The following is a 16,795-nucleotide window of genomic DNA, read 5'->3' as shown; positions in this document are numbered from 1 at the left end:
ACATATGTGGATACATAGACAACGCACTGTCCCTAGTGAGCCTCTAAAGGACTAGCTCGTTGATCTAAGGTGGTAAAGGTTTCGTGGCCATAGGCATGAGTTGTCATTTAATAATAGGATCACATAATTAGGAGAATGATGTGTTGGATGAGACCCAAAATATAAACGTAGCATATGGTCGTGTCAGTTTACTGCTATTATTTTTCTGCATGTCAAGTGTCTATTCCTGTGACCATGAGATCATGCAACTCCGAGACACCGAAGGAATGCCTTGTGTGTATCAAACATCACAACGTAATTGGTGACTATAAAGGTGCTCTAGAGGTATCTCCGAGGGTGTCTGTTGGGTTGGAATGAATTGAGACTGGGATTTATCACTCCCTATGACGGAGAGGTATCTCTGGGCTCACTCGGTAATACAACATCACAATGAGCTTGCAAGCAATGTGACTAAGGAGTTAGTCACGAGATCTTGTATTACAGAACGAGTAAAGAGACTTGCCGATAACGATATTGAACTAGGTATGTGTAGGATCAAAAGTATGTTTAGAGGGGGGTCATTAGACTACTTGAAAATATAAAAATTTAGCCTTTTTCCAATTTTATTTGAGGGGTAGTTTTGGCAGTTATGGCAAGTCAAGTACACCCTACACGTGCAGTTCTGAGAGTGTAGCATCGGAATGTAAAACATGCAAGTGTAAAGTAAAGGAGTAAGGTAGGGAGATCAAACACATGAGGTTGACACGACGATTTTTGGCATGGTTCCTATAGGTGGCGCTATCGTACGTCCATGTTAGTGCAGACTTCAACCCACTAGAGGTAATGGTTGCGAGAGTCCACGAAGGGCTCCACCCACAAGGGGTCCACAAAGAATCGGCCTTGCCTATTCCACCACGGCTTTCGCCCATGAAGGACTAGCCTTACTCACGGTAGATCTCCACGAAGTAGGCGATCTCCTTGCCCTGACAAACATCTTGGTTCAAATCCACAACACGAAGTAGGAGGCTCCCAAGCGACACCTAACCAATCTAGGAGGCACCACCCTCCAAAAGATAATAGATGTGGTAGAACGATGAAATCCTTGATCTTGTGCTTCTAAAGATAGTCTCCTTAACACAAAATCACTTTCTCATAGAATAGGCATGGGTAGGAGAGATTGATTTCGTGGAAAGCAACTTGGGGAGGCTAGAGATAAAGTATCAAATGTTTGGATTAGAATATCTTGGTCTCAACACCTGAGTAGGTGGATCTCTCTCAAAAAATGGATCTCGCAATGAAGTGTGTGTTCGGAGTGCTTCTACCATGAATGAGAGCTGGGTGAAGAGGTGTATATAGGCAGCACACAAAATCCAACCGTTACACCTAAATTGGCCAACTCGGTGACACCAAAGTCATCAACTCAGTGGGACCAACTTGCACTAAAGGCAGCAACTTTTGAATCTTGGTGGAACCAATATACACAACTCGGTGGCACCAAAAAGGTGGCTAACGGTCAGATGACACAACTCGGTGACACCGATACTCAAACTCCAAAATTCCGACTTTGTGTACCGAGGCAACAAAAAGTTGGTCACCCAACCTCGGTAGCACCGATATGGTTTCGGTTGCACTGATTTGCTGGGAATGGCTAGGGTTCTGTCTGAGATGAAACTTGGTGGCGCCGAAATGGGAAAGTTGGTAGCACCGATTTTAAGTATGTGGAATTGGACAGAAAGGTTATGCGGGAAAAATGACTGAGTATTTTGGTGGCTAACTTTGAGCACTTGAGCAACTAGTTCATTTTAATACCTCACCCCCTTTTAATAGTGTTGGCTTTCCTACAGACTCAAAAGTGATTTCTCACAAATTTTAAATGAAGAGTCTTCTTGCTTGAATCTTGAGCCAATCTTATTCCTTTCTTGCATCAAGGGGCATCTCCACATAAGCCTTTAGCCAAATCATATTTTGAACTTTGCTGAAATATACTTGGATAAACATATTAGTCCAATGATGCATATGTTGTGATCAATTATGAAAACCACCCTTGGGAGAAATTGTGCTGTCAGTATGGAGATACCGAGGATCGAATCTCGGGCAAGTAACATACCGATGGAGAAAGGGAATAGCATACGGGATTGATTGAATCCTTGACATTAAGCTTCGACTGATAAAGATCTTCGTAGAATATGTAGAAGACAATATAGGCATCCAGGTCCCACTGTTGGTTATTAACTGGAGAGTGTCTCGGTCATGTCTGCATAGTTCTCAAACCCACAGCATCTACACACTTAAGGTTCGGTGACGATATAAGCATAACTCAGTGATTTTTCGAAGTCCCAGATGAGATCCCAGACGTGAAGAGGAACTCCGGAATAGTCCGAAGGTGAATATTGATATATAGGATGAAGGTCATTGGAGTCCAGAAGTGTTCCGGGGAGTACTGAGGGAATGACGGAGTGCCAAAATGGGTTTTGGAGGCCCCACCAATTGTTGAGGGCTTCATAGGCCAAGGAGAGGGAGCACCAAAGCCCACCAAGGGGCTAGGTGCAGCCCCTCACCCCAAACCACTTCAGCCGAAGGGGAGGATGCCTCTTCCTTGGGTGCTGCAAGCCCAAACTTGGGTGGCAAGGCACCCAAGAGGAGGGGCCACCAACCCTAGCCACTGCCCCACTTAGCCGCCGGCCCCTAGGGGAAACCCTAGGGCACCCTCCCCTCTCTCTTACCCTATATATAGAGAGGTAGAGAGAGGGAAGCCACAAGACAACTTTCCACGGCGCTGCACCTCCTCTCCCTCATAGTTTCTCTCCTCCAAATATCCCACGACGAAGCCCTGCTGAGCTGTCACCACCAACACCTCACCACGCCGTCATTCTTCCGGAGGACTCAGGATGCTACTTCACCATCACTCGCTAGATCGAGGAGGTGAAGGTGTCATCAAGTTGTACGTGTGTTGAACACGGAGGTGCCATCCGTTCGACACTTGATCGGGAGATCGTGTGACGGTTCATGATCGGATCGCAAAGACGTACTACTACATCAATCGCGTTCTCAAACGCTTCTGCTTAGCGATCTACATGGGTATGTAGATTCGATCTCTCCTCTCATAGATGGTCATCACCATGGATAGATCGTGTTTGTGCGTAGGAAATTTTTTGTTCCCCATGCAACATTCCCAACAGTTGGGTGGTGCTTCTTAAACTACATCCAGAAGTTTTTGCATAAACCTAGTGTGTGTGTGTGAGAGAGAGAGAAAGGTGGTTATGTGAGATTGGTGGTGGTATGAATGCTAAGCTAAGTGAGACGACTTTGGCATGATAAGTGAACATGGGAGGTTCAGCCCACGGTTGATATTGATATATGTAACCTGTTCACATGGTTGTCTCTTACCTTATGATGCATGTACGCATGGGAAGTTGATCATGTTATTGCACCAGGGAAAAATCTGCTTTCCGCAAAAGATTTCTTCCTAGTGTTATACCATGCTTCATTATTGCCTTGTTCCACATCATGGGTTGCTTGCGAGTACATTCAAAGTACTCATTGGCTTGCCACTAGTTATTTCATTGACCAGGTATGAGAGAACATGAGATGGTGATGAATGACTTGGTGATGTTCGAGTGAGCTAGGACGCTTCCCAGTCTAAATGCGTGTAGGGTTAAGGCATATGGCATGGGTTCATGTTACAGATGAAAATTTTCTGCTGCAATATATATGAAGACCTAGCCATGGAGGCCATATCTGCATAAACGATATGTAATGGATGTAAGTATCTTTTATTTAGTTTATGTGTGTTCAGTGAGCATTGATGACGAGTTAATGGTTATACTTCTCGGCGGTCGTTGGATACCCCAGGTGGAAGGTGGAGATGTAGTCAGCAACAGATTTCCCTTACACGGAGACTATAAGGTTTATCGAACCAAGAGGACTCCTAGTCTCAACAAGTAGGTGTCTCCTATCCTGGTCAGCAGAAGACGTGGACCTGCACACACAACAAATAGCTTTGTTCCCAACGAGTACAAAGAGGTTGTCAATCTGTCCGGCCTTGTAGTTTGGAAAGTATCAAAACACAAGCAGGAAGGTAATAGTGATTGCAACGGAAAAGTAAATGAAAGCGATAAATGATGGAGGTGTCAACAATGATGGTGATATGGTCACATGATGTTCACTAGTGATGTATCTCTCCCAAAAGACAATAAACAACTATGCTAGGGTGAACAAATCACAGTTGGGCAATTGACAGAATTATGATCGCACCGCAATGCTTATTATGCTACTTGATAGTTAGAGGTTCAATAGTAATGGGCAGTACGCCAAGACAAGTAGACCGTTTATTCATCAGCATCTACTTACTAATCATCCACCTTGAGATATCTATCCAGAACATCTCTCCGGTATTAAGTTGTGAGCCCCACCCGAAGTGTAAACTCAGAGCAACAGGCAATTGCATTAACAAACTATGCGTAAGGTACACAATCCTTGCAACCGTGGTCACAAGCACCATTGTTTTATCCCTCGTGGCAACAAGCACATCCCCTAGTCTCATGTTTCTGTCACTCAAGCTAGACATCAAGGGGCATGACCCACAATCATGCATTACGCTCCCTCTTGGAGTTACAATCTACTACTCGACCAAAGAAATAAATAGCAATGGAGAACATGCATGAATCACTAAGGAACACAATATAAAAGAATAATAAAATATATAACTCATAACAATATGATCATAATCTCATAATCCATCGGATCCCAACAAACCGAGCATAGCAATAGAGAGATAATTACATAGATGCCTTGATGTAAGTGCATCTAGTGCCCCTTAGTGATTTTGGTGGTTTGAAGACTTATAGGTTAAGTATCTAATGTGTTCATGAGTGTACACAGGAACTATAAGTCGGTGAGGAGCTTGAAATATTCGATGAATATCGACCCCTAAAAATGTATATCTTCGGCTGAAGAAATTGGTCTTCTGTTGAAGAATTGAATCGCAAAGAAATTGCGATGAAATTGATATTTCTCATGAAGATATTGAAGATGAGGAATTCGGTGTGTCTTGACAAAAATAGATGTGAAGACTTTGAAGCATGAAGATTTGCTCTTTCTGTTTAGTTTCTTCACTCTTGAGTCATAGGAACATCGTACTGTTAAAGGGGGTCAAAGTACCACTTCGGAATGAATTTACTCATGATGCTCAACCCTAGACTAATCCTACCAAAAGCCTGATGTGAGGAATATGAGAGACATGAGGACTGTCACAGTTGAGGGTCCCGACCATTACCGCAATTCGTGCCACACCACTGATCTTATCCACATGAACGGTCATATTATTTAAGGGCATTAATGTCAAATCATGTCGGGATGCTCCCAGGTTATAAATAGCCGCCCCCACAACCATTAGCTGGTTGGTTGCTCCGTTTGAAACTGACACTTGTCATAAGAGCAACCCAAATTCCTCAGAGTCTTCGAGAGTAAATCATCAGTGAGGAAATACCCCAAACACCAAACCACAAACCAAAACCAAGTGATTGAGCATCACTGAAGAAGTTGTTCCTGTGTGGGACTGAAGCCTTTTACCTTTGAGGACTGTGCATCCTCTAGACGGCTAGGCGTCATGGTCTAGAGAAATCCAGCAGTCAATTATGGATCGCCAGGTGACCAAGTTTGTGAGGGTTTGGAAGTCTACCCTGAAGACTTACCATGAGTGTTGGGCGAGGACTATGTGTTCTTATCTCAAGGAAAATACGATAGGGATTGTGTGTCTTTTGGTTTCAATACCAAGCCGCTCCAAACCAGATGTACAACTGTCACAGCAGTTGGAACTGGGTCATCAACCACTGTCTTCACTGTTGAACGGGTTCTATTTATTCAACTGTTTCAATTCCTCATATTCTATGTTGAAGATTTTCATTGTCACAGTTTGAAGAATTGCTGAAGACTTTCTCTGAAATTCCTCAACCCCAAATTCTTCATGCGAGTTATTCTTCACCTGTTTTTCTCTGTGCCTTCCTACTGTGCAAACTGCTTTTCATATTCTTCACCTTGAAAACTGCAGTAGTGATACTTTGCACTCCTGATCCTTTGCTGTTTCCGCTGCAAGTTAGTCTTCAGTGAGTAATTTCCTCAAAAGGAGTTTCCTGAGTTATGAAATTCAAAAAATCGCCTATTCACCCCCTCTAGTCGATATAACGCACTTTCAATTGGTATCAAAGCAAGGTACTCCCTTGTTCTGTGTGATTTTGGTTTAACCACTTGGAGTTTTAGTTATGTCGACTGCACGCATGATCAAGGTTACTGCAGGATGTCCTACTTTCGATGGAAAGGACTTTCCCTTCTGGAAGACCAAGATGCAGATGCATCTACAAGCTATTGACAATGATCTCTGGTATATTGTGGAACATGGTGTCCCTATCATCACTGCTACTGTATCTGCCGCTGATGTGAAGAAATTCAAGCAACTTGATTTTCAAGCGAAGAATATAATCTGTGGCCATCTAAGCAAAGGTCAGTATGGCAGAGTGAGTGCTTTGGGCTCAGCAAAACTTATCTGGGAAAGGTTGTGCAAAGTTAATGAAGGAGTATCAACCCAGCGTGATTCTCGTGTTGATGTTCTTCGCAATCTCTTCAATCGCTTCAAGAGGCTTGACAATGAAAGATGCCAAGATACCTTTGATCGCCTCACCGACATATCAAATGAACTGCAAGCACTGGAAGCTCGAGACATCACTGAACATGAAGTTGTGAAGAAACTGCTAAGATCTTTGGATTCTTCATTTGATACTTTAGTTCTGATGATTCAAGAAAGACCAGACTACAAGATGATTGATCCTGCTGATATACTGGAAAGACTAAATAGTCATGAATTCCAACAAGAAGAAAAGAGAGATCTATATGGACCAAGCTATTCTAGACCTCGTGCACTGAAGGCCAAAGCAATTTCCTCATCTGAAGAAGAAGACTCGGAAGGTAGCATTGGTGATCCTGAAGAATTTGGGCAGGAGCTTGCAATGCTCGTGAGGAAATTCCAGAAGTTCACAAGACGTGGCCAGTTTGGTAAATCTTCAAGAAGAGATAGGAGGAAATTAGAATCTTCATCTAGGGACTACAAGAAAAGAACGTGCCACAAATGCAAGAGATCAGGTCACTACATTGGTGATTGTCCTCGTTGGGGAAAGGAATCAAAGAATAAGAAATACAAGGATGAAAGTTCTGATGACTCGAAGAAAAAGAAGAATTCTTCAAAATCCTCATCCTCAATGTCCTCATCACACAAGAAGACTAGTTCCAGAAAGGCTCGGGAACTTATTGGCAAAGAAATGGATTCTGAGGCAGAATCCGAGGAATGTGATGAAGAGGAGGGTTCTGATGAAGACTCAGAATCTGGACAGGCTAGTCTTGCACTTGCAACCACATTCGTGAGCAAGTCAATCTTCAACCTTGAAGAAAATGATAACACCATCCACACTGATGACTATGGTGATGACTTCGCTCCAACCTATTGCTTCATGGCAAAAGGTTCAAAGATACCGAATGATGCTTCCACCTCAGATTCAAGTGACTGTGAACCTCATGATTATAAAAAACCCAGTTATAGTAAACTTGCTATCATTGCTACTAAACAACAAACTGCCCTAGAAAAGCTTCAGAAACTACTAGATAGAAGCGACGATTTGTTGAATGATGAAATGAATCTTACCCAAATCCTCACTGAAGATATAAAAAGTCTTCAGTCCAGATTTGATAATCTTCAAGATCGTCATGTTACACTCCTCGCTGCTCATGAGAAACTTTCCTATGAATTTCTTCAAAGGAAACTTGATCTTGAGAAGCTGAGGATTTCTCATGATGATCTTCGCATGGAAAATGATTCATTACTAGCTCAACACATCAGTGCTGCTCATGCTGAATTCAATCCTCCATGTCTTAAATGCATCAAATGTGAAACTGCTAATTCTTCACTGGAATCATCAAATGCTTCTATTGCTCTATGAAAGTGTGTTATATCGACTAGAGGGGGGGGGGTGAATAGGAGACTTTTAGAATTTCATCACTGAGGAAATTCCTCACTGATGACTAACTTACAGCGAAAACAGTAAAGGATCAGGAGTGCAAAGTTTCACTACAGCAATTTTTCAGGATGAAGAATATGAAAACAGTTTGCACAGTATGCAGGCACGCAGAAAACAGATGAGGATTAACTTCCGTGAAGAATTTGGGGTTGAGTAATTTCAGAGAAAGTCTTCAGCAAATTCTTCAAACAGTGATAGTGAAAATCATCAACACACAATCTGAGGAATATAAAGAGTTGAAGAAATAGAACCCGTTTCACAGTGAAGACAGTGGTTGATGACCCAGTTCCAACTGCTGTGACAGTTGCACATCTGGTTTGGAGCGGCTTGGTATTTCAACCAAAGGACACACAATCCTGAGACAGACAGTCCCTACCGTATGCTCCTTGGGCTAAGAACACACAATCCTCGCCCAACACTCTTGGTAAGTCTTCAGGGCAGACATCCAAACCCTCACAAACTTGGTCACCTGGCGATCCACAATTGACTGCTGGATTGCTCTAGACCATGATGCCTAACCGTCTAGAGGATGCACAGTCCTCAAAGGTAAAAGGTTTCAGTCTCACACATGAACAACTTCTTCAATGATGCTCAATCACTTGGTTTCGGTTTGTTGTTTGGTGTTTGGGGCGTTTACTGACTGATGAATTACTCTCGAAGACTCTGAGGAATTTGGGTTGCTCTTAGGACAAGTGTCAGTTTCTAACGGAGCAGCCAACAAGCTAATGGTTGTGGGGCGGCTATTTATAGCCTGGGAGCATCCCAACATGATTTGACATTAATGCCCTTAAATAATATGACTGTTGGTGTGGATTAGACCAATGATGTGGCTTGGCTATTGATAACGGTCGAGACCCTCAACTGTGAGAGTCCTGATGTCTCTCATATTCCTAACTTGAGGCTTTTGGTAGGATTAGGCTTGGGTTGAGCATCATGAGGAAATTCATTCCAATGTGTTACCTTGACCCCCTTTAACAGTACGGTGTTCCTATTACTCAAGTGTGAAGAAAACAAAAGAGAAACAATAAATCTTCATGCTTCAAAGTCTTCAGATTGATTTTCTTCAGGACACACCGAATTCCTCAATTTCAATATCTTCATGAGGAATATCAATTTCATCGCAAATTCTTCACGATTCAATTCTTCAGCTTCAGACCAATTTCTTCAACCGAAGATATACATTTTAGGGGTCGATATTCATCGAATATTTCAAACTCCTCAACGACTTATAGATCATGTGTACACTCAAGAACACATTAGATACTTAACCTATAAGTCTTCCAACCACCAAAATCACTAAGGGGCACTAGATGCACTTACAATCTCCCCCTTTTTGGTGGTTGATGACAATTAGGTTAAGTCTTCAACGGGAATAAACATATGAAGTGTAAATACTCATTTGAGGAATTTGAAATCAAGATTCAGAGAGACTCCCCCTGAAGATGTGCATATCTTGAGGATTTTGGTTTCCACAGCAAATGCACATTGATGATTTATATCATGGAGATCTCCCCCTGAGTCTTGTAAATCATGCATACATACGACATATAGTATGAAGAAATTGAGGATGCATGATGACAAATGGTATCTGACGAATTTCAGCATGCTTGCATTAAATTTTGAAGGAATAAGCATGCGAATAAAAATGCTCAAAAGCGTGAGAGTACCATCGGGCTTAAGTTACAACTCATTACATAAAACACTTCAGAAGAGCCAAGAGTTTGTAACTTAAATACAGTTTATAAGCCCCAAAATATCCCACGTGAAGACTAACTGTCAAGTTTCTCCCCCTTTGTCATCAAGTGACAAAAAGGGACAAACTAAGGACTAACGTCCGTGAAGACATTCACTTCTTGGAGGTTGAGGAAGACGCGTGAGGATTCTTGGGAGCCGACTTCCTCCTTGGACCGGTGGCAGTGTCTTGTTGTTCTTCATCAGATTCAGCAGTGCGGAATGAAGAATACGAACTGTCCTCAAGGTCTGGAACTGTTATTGGCCTGAATTTTTTCTTTGGTGGCCACGACCAGTCGAAGTCCCGCACAAACTCCAATTCTTCAAATTCTGTTGGAGTTTTCAAATGAGCACGTGTAGCCCAGGTGCGATCAAAAACCTCATGAAGGTAATGACCGTTAAGCTTCACAACATTTTGCGTTTCATTAAGGGTTTTTACAATGGCGCCGAACTGGCGTTTGACCCTCTTATGATTCCGATCCACCTTTTGGTGAAGACTGAGAAGAAGCTCTCTGGTATTCAGCACCCTAGGAGCAACATGACTTGGAGGATGGGTTTCAGTGTCATCCCATGAAGAATAAGCTTCGGGCTCTCTGAACTGGCCATCAAGGGGCCGACTGCCTTCATCAATGATGGACTTGCATTTTCCTTCAACGGGCTCGAAAGTCTTCTTGTTGAACCTTATAGGAGGCATATAACCGACATGGTTGTTGAAATCAGCGTGATAATTGATGCCTGACCTTGTTCTGATGAATCTCATGATCCATGGAGCATATATCTTGTGGTCAAAAGGATCCATAGTATTTTCGGCCAAAGTCCTCAAGAAGAAATCATGAATGTTGATTGGAATACCATGTGTGATGTTGAAGAGGATATTCTTCATGATGTCTACGACATCTTCTTAATCATCATGGCCCTTGATTGGCGCAAGAACATTGCAGAGGATTCTGTAAACCGTCCTGGGTTCATATTTCAGCTCATGGACCAGGAAGGTTGTTCTTGGTGGTTGCCCCTTAGCCAAAGGCTTCATGAGGACATCCATCAGCTTGTTAGCTAGCTCACGTTCATCATAAAGCTTCACGGCCTGCTCTGAGGGAATTGATACTAGTAGTTCACGCAGTAGCTCATTGGCAGGAGCCTTGAAGTGTGTGGTTTGCGTCATTCAGTCTAGCACCCATGTGTTGATGTCTGTTGGATCTCCTGATATGTGAAGAGTTGCATAGAATTGAAGAATGAGCTCACTGTTCCAACCACAGATATCCGAGCACATTGGGAGGAGTCCAACTTCAAAAAGGGCGTTGAGGACTGGAGAAAAGCATGGTATTTCTTCAAGCTCAACATGAGGAATGTGCCTGTGCTGGAAAATCTTGTTTCTTCCACACAACCCAGAGGCATAGTAGTTGAGTTGTGTCCTTGTCCAAAACTTCAGATACCTCATGCGAGGCTTGTCATACGGATTATCTCCGATTAAGAACATGCGTTCTCCAAAGGACTCCTTTTGAAACTTTGGCCGCTTGGAGAACGGTTGACACTGCATTGGCTGAAGATTTTGCGGCTGGACTTGAGGGGAGACAACTAGTGCAGATTCTGGCTTGAGGACGACAAAGGCATTGTCTGGGTCTGGTGCATTTTCCTCAGCATGGTCCTCAGGGTGAGGAATTTCATCAGCTTGAGCTTCAGGCTGAGGAACATGCTCTGGTTGAGGAATGTCGTCAACCGGAGCTTCTTGTTGAGGGTTTTGCTCTAGAGGAGGAATTGGTTCATCGTGAGCCTCATCTTGTGGGTTTTGCTCAGGAGGAGGAGTTGGGTCAGCCTGATCCTTAGGTTGAGGTTTTGCTCAGGACTGTGACTTTCATCAGGCTAAGGATTTTCACTTTGTTCTTCCTCCGCTTGCTTGGTGAAGGAGCCAGATTCATCAGCTGGTGCAGCTGATCCTTGTGCAGTTTCTTCATGTGGAATGGAGGGCTGAGGACTGTCATCAATGCGAATTTCCTCATCGGTATGTTCCTCAGATTCAGCATTCTTCGTTTCCTCCTCTGCCCCTTGCTCCTGGTCTTCGCTTGCGAAGGGGATCATCTCATACGATGGCGCGCTGTTGAGAGGCACAGGATCCAGAGGAGTATTTTCTTGAAGTGCTTTGAGGCGCTTGGCCTCAGTTGATTCTTGTGCTGATGAAGCTTTTCTTTTCTTGGATTCCTTTTCAGTAGCCGTGATCTTTTTCACGTCTGATGCAGACAGAGTCATTTTGTTCACCTTTGAAGCTTTTGGTGAAGGTGTTTTCTCAGCAGAGACAATTTCATCAGCTGGTGCAGAGGTATCAGCTGGCTTTGAAGCACCAGCTGGAGCAAAGTCATCAGCTGGCTTAGAAGCAGCAGATGGAGCAGGGTCAGTCTCACCAGCTGTAGCAGAGTCATCAGCTGGATTTTCCTTGGTGATTTCCTTAATAGCGGGTTCATCAGCATAGCTTCCTTGAGGGATTTCCTTAGCATGAGCAGTTTCATCAGCTGGTTCTTCAATCAGAGGCTGAGGAGTTGGTACTGGAGGGGCAGCCTTCTTGTTGTAGTTGTCAACAACTTTAGTGGCAAATTTGATGAAATTGCTTTTGAGACTTTGACGGTCATAGAGCTTAGAGTACTTATCTGTCGAAGTCTTCAATTCAGCCTGTGTTGACACAAGTGCATCACGCGTCAGGTTGAGGAGATTCTCCCTCAGGAATTTCTCCTTTTTGAGCTTGGCAACCTTGGCCTGTTTGGCTTGCTGCTCCTTCCACTTTGCCTCGTTGATGAATGTGGCCACCATGTGGCTGATTTCCGGGGGAAGCTTCAAATCATCAAGTGGAGTGTTGGGGTCCTCATACCAAATGTTGATGTAATCGAGGAGGACATTTGGGTCCATGGCCAGAGGAATGGAGCTGCCAGAAGCTTGAGCTACCCTCTCTTGCTTGTTTCCGATGATGGCTTGCAGAGTGTCATCATCAAATTCGTCACTACCTTCTGATGCAGAAGGGACCTTGATGATTTTGCTTGGGCTTGGTCTTGTTTCTCTCCCAGCAGTCACTTTAGTCTTCACAGGAGTTGGTGAAGACTTTGTCTCCGAGCTTGTTGCAGATGGGTGTGAGGAGCTGGAGACAGCGGGTAGTTGCTTCACTATTGGCTTCTGTTCAGGCTTTGAAGCCTTTGGAGCTGGGGGTTTTGGTGCTGAAGGTTTTGGTGCTGATGTTGGTGCAGTTTTCTCTTGAGGCTTTGAAGCCTTTGGTTTTGGTGGCACAGACTTCAGTTGACGAATTGTCATACCAGAAGTCTCAGCTGCAGAGGAAGTGGCGGCAGTTGCAGTAGCAACATATTCTTCATTGAACTTCCTCGCAGCAGCTTCTGCTTGCTTCTGAAACTTTGACAAGTGTTTTGACTTGAGGATAGTCATCAGTTGTCTTGAGGTTTGAGGGGTGTGCTTCATGATAATCCTCAAGTGGATCCCGTTTTCCAGGAGGCGTGAGAGCGAATTTCTTCGCGTATTTGGGAGTGACGAATCTGTACTCTTTCCACTCCTTAAACCATCGGCGTTATATCTTTTGAAGCCTGATCTTCCTCTTGGGCATAGATTCCTGTTCATCAGGAGTGCAGTAATCCAGGTATATATCCTCAGGGATATCTATGGCAGTGTTCTGCTAGAGTTTCTTGCCACCCTTTTACTTCCTTTCATATTCCATTTTCTTCAGCTGAGGCTTTTGCTGATGAGATTGAACTCTTGAGAATTCTGATGAAACTTGCAGATTTTCTTCAAGAAACGCTGCAAATGAGTTAAGTTGATGAGAACCTAGAGATTCATCAGCTGACAAGTTTGTACCTGTGAACAGAGTATAGTTGCGAGGAATTTGGAGAGGTCATATGCGTTCTCAGATTTGATGAAATGAAAACTTTTGACAGTTGAGGAATTTGACCAGTGATTGAGGAATTCGTCTAAGCATACTGTTCTTGGGTTCCAGAGTTGTACAGATCTGAAAATTCGCACAACTGAGGAATCTCGTGAAAATCTTAGATGCTTAGTGAAGTTCATCAGTAGTTGGGTGATAGGAAGTGTTTGAGGAAAAGAAACTGATGGATTCTTGAGGAAAAACAGATTTCGCATCTCTAAGGTAAAATAGTAGATCAAACTAGCTGTGAAAATAGGGTTTTCATTTACCCTAGATGGCGGGCATGAAGAACAGAGAAGAGGTAGCAGTAGATGCTGTTTCGGTGCGAGTCCAATGCGCCCTAACTCGGCAGCAGAGGACGGCTAGGGCGGCGGCGGACGAAGATGGTCCGGTTCCGGCGTGGTTTCAGCGACGGAGAGGTCGAGGCAGTCAAGCTCTTCTTCGCCGGTGTTGAGACTTCTAGCTGTGGCGCTAGGGCTTGGAGCTTTGCTGTAGCAGGAGGGCGATGGGACGAAGAAGATTTTACCGAGGGAGATGGGGACATATTTATAGCCAGGCGGTAACTGTTGGGGCAAAAATATCGGACCAAATAGCCCCTGTCTCTACTTCTCCGCAGGACACGTGTAGCTCACGACAGAAGCGGTGGAGATCATGGAGATCGTGGTTATCCGAATGACGAAAGTGGGGTTCACTTACTGTTTATTAAAAAACATTTTTGAAGCTTTGAGGATTTTGTTACAAAATCATCAGCTAACAAGGACGCAGTGAGTATTTCGAACAAAGTTTCAAGTACGACGCATATGAAGAATTGAATAGACTGGGTGAGAGTAGCAGAGAGGGAAAGGAGGGTCCGATCACATTCACTTAGATGAAATATCAAATTAAAGAAATAGCTATAAGTGAATGTTGTTGAGGACTTGAAGTCACAGTCTATATAGGTAAACGGAAATCATCAAGTGTTTTTGAAGATTTTGAATAACTTGAGAATTTTGTGATAAAGCGTCATGATGATGAATTTCAGTTTTGAAGAAAAACGATTTTGAAGAGCAACTGTTTTGAAGAAATTCAAATTTGAAAAAATTCAACTTGAGGAATTTCACGTTGGTTGGTGGCGTGACCCACCATATGAGAATGTTGATTACAGACGCCGCGTACAATTGTCATAGGGCCCTGAGATTCAATTTCTTTGTTGATTTCTTCACACTCAGAGTGATATTCTTCATTAGTTGAAGAAAATCGATTCATCGTGTGTTGCACATCTAAGTCATCAATTTTGCATAAGTGTTAGGATGTGTGCATGTTTGTACAAAACATTTGAAGATTCTAAGATATTTAGCTCACACCGCAACTTGCAAAACCTTTTCTCATCCGAGGGCTTAGTGAAGATATTTGCCAGTTGATCGTCAGTCTTCACATGATCGATGAGGATATTGCCCTTGAGGACATGGTGCCGCCGAAAAAGATGACGAATCTAGATGTGCTTGGTCTTCGAGTGTTGTACTGGGTTGTATGCAATCTTGATTGCACTCTCATTGTCGCAGTACAGAGGCACATTCTTCATGTTGATGTAGTAGTCCTTGAGGGTTGGCTTCATCCATAGCAATTGAGCACAACATGAACCAGCAATGTACTCAGCTTCGGCAGTGGAAAGTGAAACGCAGTTCTACTTCTTTGAGGACCAACAGACTAGTGATCTTCTGAGGAAATGACATGTGCCACAGGTTGACTTGCGATCCACACGGTCACCAACATAGTCAGAATCAGAATATCCCACAAGATGAAGATTTGAGCCCTTGGGGTACCAGAATCCTAGTGTTGGTGTGTGAGCTAAGTATCGAAGAATATGCTTCACAGCCTTATGGTGTGATTCCTTCGGTTTTGCTTGAAAACGTGCACACATGCAAACACTAAGCATTATATCTGGCCTAGATGCACATAAATACAATAAAGAGCCAATCATAGAGAGAAATACCTCCTGATCGAATTCTTTACCATTTTTGCCAGTGCAGAGGTGGCCGTTGGTAGGCATTGGAGTCTTCACTACTGGAATCCAGAAATTTGCCGTCTGCTTGGCCTTTGCCGTCAGCTCACACATGGCAAAGATGCTCTTTGCCGTTAGCTGCCACAGTGCTGACGGCAAAGAGGTGGCAGATGGAAAAAGATTATTTTGCCGTCGGCCACTTCTTTGCCGTCCGCTGGCCGACGGCAAAGAAGCCCTAAGCGGACGGCAAAGGGAGGCGGACGGCAAAGCCCCGCCACACAACGGCCGAAATGTCACCCCACACACCCCTCCCCTTTGCCGTCTGCTTGGGGCCCTTTGCCGTCCGCCTGGGAGCGCGGCGGACGGCAAAGGTGTCGGCGGCCCACCAACCCAACCACCCACCCGGTGCCTCCCCCCCCCGGGACCTTTGCCGTCGGCCTTGGGGGCCTTTGCCGTCAGCCTAGGAGCGTGGCGGACGGCAAAGGGCCGGCAGCCTAGCCACGTCCAGGCGCACCCCCGCCCCCCTTCCAACCGTTCCCACGTAGCCCCCTCCAACCCACGGCGCCTACCGACGTCCCGCGCCGCCGCTGCCCCGCGCCGCCGCTGCCCCCCGGCGACGCCTGCCCCGCGCCGCCGCCTGCACCGCGCCGCCGCCTGCACCGCACCGCCGCCTGCCCCGCACCGCTCCTCCTCCCTGCCCCGCGCCGTCGCTTGCCCGTGCCGTCGCTTGCCCGCGCCGCCGCCTGCTGCCGCCTGCCCCGCGCCGCTGCTCCTCCCTGCCCCGCGCCGCCGCCTGCCCCGCGCCGCTCCTCCTCCCTGCCCCGCGCCGCCGCCTGCCCCGCGCCGCCCCTCCTCCGTGCGCCGCCCACTCCCCTGTCGCCTGCCCCTCCCGGCGCTGCCCCTCCTACACCGCCGCTCCTGCACCGCCCCTCCTCCCTGCGGCACCCCTCCTCCCTGCGCCTCCTCCCTGCACCGCCCTTCCAAGATAGGTAAATTTATTTTTGTTTTTTTGTTTTTTTCTCTTTTGTCATTTTTAGGTTCATGGTAATTAGTTTGTTAGGTTATACTATATATGCTAATTATTTATGGTAAAATTAATGACACGAGGATGATAACATTAGTTGTCAAGCA

Source organism: Hordeum vulgare, chromosome 1H, assembly GCF_904849725.1.
Source record: "Hordeum vulgare subsp. vulgare chromosome 1H, MorexV3_pseudomolecules_assembly, whole genome shotgun sequence".
NCBI lineage: Eukaryota > Viridiplantae > Streptophyta > Magnoliopsida > Poales > Poaceae > Hordeum > Hordeum vulgare.
Note: the sequence above shows the minus strand (reverse complement) of the source record.